The following is a 6,086-nucleotide window of genomic DNA, read 5'->3' on the forward strand; positions in this document are numbered from 1 at the left end:
CGATGACAAAGACGCTTCTGATTGGATAAATCGGCCGAGGCTTTTCCCCGGAGCCCCGCCCCCTGCGGCGTTCGCCAACCCCTCTGCAAAGCCTAGGCGCCCTCTACCGGCCAGGGGGACCGCTGTTCTCTTCCAAATTCCCAGTCTTTGGCTTACTGGGACACACTTGGACACAGTTGAATTGGGACATAGTTTGGCATGATTTCTGAAAAGCTATCAAGGCATACCTGGAAAGGGGTAGGGTCCAGTGGAAAATAGTATATATCTAGAATCAAAAACATAATATTTAGACTTGTTTGACTCATTACTAGTGGTATTACCTTGGTCAAATCACTTCACCTCTCAGAAAATGATTGTAGGATGAACTGTTAATAGGATGTTGACCTAGGCGGTCCCCAAATTTTCACTACCAAAAATCAGCATCACACACACACACACACACACACACACAGGGTATTTTCAAAGAATATTAAATCACATTTAGTAAGTAAATTTAACTTTTACTAATTAAGGGAAACTGTAACTTCCAATAATAATAACTAACATTTCCTGAGGACTGTATGCAAGACACACTGCTGCATGCTTTATGGGCATTTTTATTTCATCTTCAAAAACCATCCTATGAGACAGGAAATATTATTATACCCATTTTACAAATAAGGAAATGGATTCGCCAAAAGTTAAGTAACTTCTCCGATCTAACTCAGCAGAACCAAAATTTGAAAACAGCCAGACTGCAGAAACCACCCTTTAAGGCCTCTGCCAGGCCATCATTGCCAGGCTGAGGTCAGCCTGAGACAGCACAGGTTCCCAGACACGGGGTAAGATGAATCCAAAGAGCAACCTTGTCACAGGGAAACATTTCTACTTACTCCTTTGAAGGAAACCCTTACAGCTGAAACAAAACAGAACCAGGGGAGGCAACCATGGAAACCTGCACTTAATTTCAACTAGCTGTTCCAGGTAAACAAGATTTCTTTGACTCTTCTGTGTGCAGTCTAACCTTGTGTTTATTCATTCACTGAAAAAAAAATATTTACTGAGCACCACAAGGTAAAAACACAGAAAATAATAAAGTCAAGACTAGCAACAGGACTTGAAGACGAAGCCAGCTTTCTCATAATTCTCCTCTTTAGTAACAGCATTTCTCCTCACCCACTTCTATCAGCACTGGAGACAAGGTAGTTCTTATCATTTAATTACAAATATTTCATCAACCATGAAGTCAGTACCCAAAACATGCTTCTGAAAAACTCTTGGAAGAAACAAGAAGCCACAGGATTGGAGGCAAATACCTAAAGCTGTTGCAAACTCAATAGCAACAGCATTAGGTCTTCATTGTTTATTAAGTTAGATACATTTGCTATACATAGCCCTTCTCATTTCCAAGCTTATGTCAATATTTATTCATTACTTGCTCAGATTGTATCAAAGGTTTCTAGAGTATTCCCCTCATTTGAGACCTTCTAGGAGGAATTTTTTTTTTTTTTTTTTTTTTTTGTACAGGGGATTGAATCTAGGGGCTCTTAACCACTGAGCCATATCCCCAATACTTTTTTATTATTTTATGTACAGACAAGTTCTCACTGAGTTGCTAAATATCTTGCTAAGTTGCTGGAGTTGGCTTTGAATTCGCCATCCTCCAGCCTCAGCCTCCACTGGGACAGCAGGAGTACACATTTCTTGAGAGTTTGGGATCCTTGTTCTTCCCTTATCCTAAGAAATGGGTTTTCTCCTTTCACCTTCCCAACCCCTCTACATCTTCTACCTGCTCTAAGGTGGGGCATCACCCTCTACCCCATGTCTTTTGCATGTCTTCACTCTTTCTCACCACTGGATCCTTAGCCTATGTCCACACGCTGTGCTCAAAAAAAAAAAAAAAGACAGACTTCCAAAAGCCAAACTGCAACTTTCATTCATCCTTTCTCTGTAGCCCCAAATAGCTCAGTAGTTCACTCCTTTAACTGCTTTCTAGAAAGCCAGTGGTTCCCTCTGAGGACTCCCCTCCCCACTACACATCACTCTCCCCTCACCCCCACAGCAGCGTGGACTACACTGATGATCACCCACCACTGGATTCTGTTCTCCCTTGGCCTCTGGGCCCTCACTCTCCAGGTCTTCTTCTTGTACTCTAACTACTCCTTCCTCCCCTCAGATGCCCTAAGCCTGGGTAATTCCCAAGGGCATATCTTGAAGATATATACAGACTGGGTCAATGACTGTGACCATGCAGGAAAGCAAATTTGGTTATTCATTGGACAAATAATTAATATGTGCTGTATAATCTATGAACCAGACATTACTTTAGATTCAAGTAAGACAGATGAGGTCTTTGCCTAGTGGAGATACACAATAAAGCAAAAAAAAAAAAAAATCAACTAACAAGCAAATTTCAATTATGAAAAATACTAAAAATTTAATAAAATTCAGCAATATTATGGAGAATGATAAATGCAGACAGATTCAGATTTTAATGTGAAAACACTGGATGTTAAACTGTTAGCAACTAATTTTTTTTTAATTTAAATATGTGAAGTCAGGAGGCCAGAAAAATCTTATTTCCCAGATCCCATTGGCAAAATGGCCCACCAGATTGCAACTATGTTATGAGCCCTCACTACTCAGTCTATTCCAGGGGCCAGAATTGTGTTAGAAATGTGACATGTCTCCCTCTGTCCCTAACCCCAGACCTACTGGATGAGAATCTGTGTTATGGCAAGATCCCCCCAAGTAACTTCATTCATATTTGACACAGAGGCCTTCAGAGCTGACTTCTCTCCTGATTCTGTTTCAGTTTGTACATTTCTGCTGAAAATCCGACCTGGGATTCTTGCCTGGGATTCCCATTCACTAGGGTGCAAAGCCAAACTTAAGTGCCACGAATCCCCCAGTCCACAGGCCTCTCATTCCATCTCACCCTCCCTGCCACAGCATGTATGGGCCACCACTACCTTCTACTCTGCTACTGAGAAAACATTTGGGCCTCAGCCCTCCTGAGAAGTCTGCACAACCCTACCCCTATTGACAAAGTTATTTGTTCCCCTCTTGCTGCTCCTAGAGCCGAGGTCTGAAATTTCCATGCCCAGAGAAACCAGGCAGGCCACAGACAGGAGCAGGGCTGGAGACACTGGTGTTAGTTCATCAGGAAGTGGAAGGTGGACCCAATGTTGCCACACTTGCCTTTCAAGAGAGGCCAGGAATCCCAATTTTGATGAGAAATCCCCCATATTAAAACATTGATAACTAGATTTTTAAGAGGTAAATATCATGCAAGCCAAATAAAACCTATGGTGGTAGACCACCAGTTTACATCTTCTGAGACCTGTTCTACTTGTTACATTGTATCAGAAACTATGAGTTCTTTAAAGGCAAGGACCATGTTACCTTCCTCTTGTTATTGCTAGCACCACTACTAAAATCAACTTACTAAAGGTCAAACTAAATTAATACTGGACCATGTCAGCTGCTGCTGCCCAGTGGCCTCCCACAATCACAGATTAATCCTTGGCATCATTACCTGAATCAAAGCTAGTAAAGGTTACCTGTGTTTGAGGCTCTCTGTTCCCAAACCAGCCTACCAGCTTCCCCCCAAAACAGAATACCCTATAGGATAGTGAAGGAGTCCCACTAGCAGCTGTCACTGAATGTCCATGTGAATGAGTATCTGAGAACAGGTGGACCAGGACAGTGCCTATTCTAGACAGCAGAGAAGGGGAGGAAGCACCCCACACATACTACCCTAGGAGGAGCCAACCCTGGGGAATCTTGTCTATTTACAGTTGTGCAGAGTTCCACATAGGGCCAGGACGGGCCCAAGCATCTTCCATAGAAAAGGAAGGTAGCCCACAAGCGTCCACAGGCTTCAAGGAGAGAAGGGAGAGAGACCTCTGTCACTCTGATGTGAGAGTCTGGGACTTGCCTTGACAAAAACAGAAATGAAGAATGAAAGCCAGGCCTGAATTCTGGCTTGTACCTTCCACTAGAGGGCAGTTTAAAATTACAAAAGGAAATAAATCTTTAGCACTTTACCAAGTACTGAAGAGATCTTGCAGCCAGTTTCCTCTTGAGCCTTTAGGTCCTTTGTGAGGCCCTGGGAATGAGAAGGGAACAAACTTAGCCCTTGCTTCTTGGAGCTCACACTCCCCATCAATGCAAAGGAAAATGATTAATTAATTAAAATAAAAAGAAACAACAGCTCAGAGTCTACCAGACCTATAAATATTAAAGTTCGGGGATTTTAGCTGGGCCCATTCCTCCTTTGTTTCTGTTCTTTCACTGGGCAAATTTATCCAATCTTGTTACAACTCCACAATGTATGGACTCCTTTAATTTCCAGCAATAGCCTTACATATTCAATTGCCTACTACCTATTTCAAGATCAGAGGGTCTAAATCCAAACATTTTATCAGTCACCCCCATACTTAACCCTTATCCAGGATTCTCCACTTGTTTAAGTGGTAGCACCATCTATCCAGTTTCTCAAGAGAGAAACAAAGGACTCACCTCTCTCCATGCAATTCATGTGCTAGTTATGTTAATTCACCCTCCAAATACATACAAAACTCTTATACTTCTTATATCTCCCCAACCATCACCCTATCACAAGTATCTCTTGTCTGAGCAACAGCTATTTCTTCCTGTCCTTCTATTTCTCCCTCTCCAACCTACTCCATTAATTCACAAGGCATTTAAAATGCAACCTTACAGGGCTGGGGGCGTGGCTCAAGTGGTAACGTGCTCGCCTGGCATGCTCAGGGTACTGGGTTCAATCCTCAGAACCACATAAAAATAAACATGTTGTGTCCGCTGAAAAATAGATATTTTAAAAATTCTCCCTCTCTTTAAAAAAAAATGCAATCTTACAAACCATCATTAGGCCCCAGCTGACTTCCATCATCCCAGACCCCTCCTTTTCTCCTGATTACTTTATTCAAGTCACACCAGCTTTTCTCTGTTCCTCTCAGTGCTGAGCTCCCATCTCCCAGGATTTTTACACACAGGCTGTTCCCCCTGCTTGGCATGCCCTTTCCATCAAGTCTTCTTGAGTAGTCTTTCTCTCTTCAGAACAGAGTAGCCATAGCTATCTCTGCCTCCCCAGCCTGAAACAGGGAGTTGCTATTCTTCTCCATAACCTCATGTATTTTTCCTTTGTAGAACTTAGCACCATTCAGTCTTCTCCGGTATTCCTGCCTCCCCTTTTAACAGTGAGCTCCTGCGTTCTTACCACTATGTCCCAGTTCTTATCACTGTGTCCCAGCACTTCATACAGCAACTAGCACACAGAGGTCCATAAATGCTTGTCTCTTCAGTAAATAAATCGGGACATGGGGATTCATACTGTCAAAGACAAGTTCCTCACCAGGCACAGTAGTGCACACCTGTAATCCCAATGGCTCAGGAGGCTGGGGAAGAAGGATCCTAAGTTCAAAGCCAGCCTCAGCAATTTAGCAAAGCCCTGAGCAACTTACAAAGATCCTATCTCAAAAAAAAAAAAAAAAAAAAAACAGTTTCTGAGCTATGCCTTCACAGCAGTTTCCTTTCAATCAACAGAAGGGCTCTCTCCCTTGAACTTTCCACATGCTCCAAGTTAGAAGTGTTTCATTTATAAGCAGCTTTTTCTCAAGATCAAATAAATACCTCCAGGTATAGCTGAATGCCACTTCCTCTCATATAGGCCTTTCTTGATCACCCAATGTAAAGTAGACCTCACCCCATCACCCTGTCGTTCTCTATCCTAATATTCAGTTAGTTTCCCTCAGAACATGTTCAGAATTTGTAATTATGAATTTCTTTGTTCTCTGTCCCCCCCCAGGGGTGAGGACTACTTTGTTTGTTTGTTGTCTGTTTGGGTACTGGGAATTTAACACAAGGTCACTATATTACTGAGCCACATCCTCAGCTCTTTTTATTTTTTATTCTGATATAGGACCTTGCTAAGTTGCTGAGGCGGGCCTGGAACTTGCCATCCTCCCATCTCAACCTCCTGAGTGCTAGGATTACAGGCATGTGCCACCATGCCACCATGCCTGGCTAGAACTAGGTGCTATTCACCAATATCTCTTCAGTGCGAGGTGCACCTGGTTAGA

This window comes from Marmota flaviventris, chromosome 18, assembly GCF_047511675.1.
Source record: "Marmota flaviventris isolate mMarFla1 chromosome 18, mMarFla1.hap1, whole genome shotgun sequence".
Lineage (NCBI taxonomy): Eukaryota > Metazoa > Chordata > Mammalia > Rodentia > Sciuridae > Marmota > Marmota flaviventris.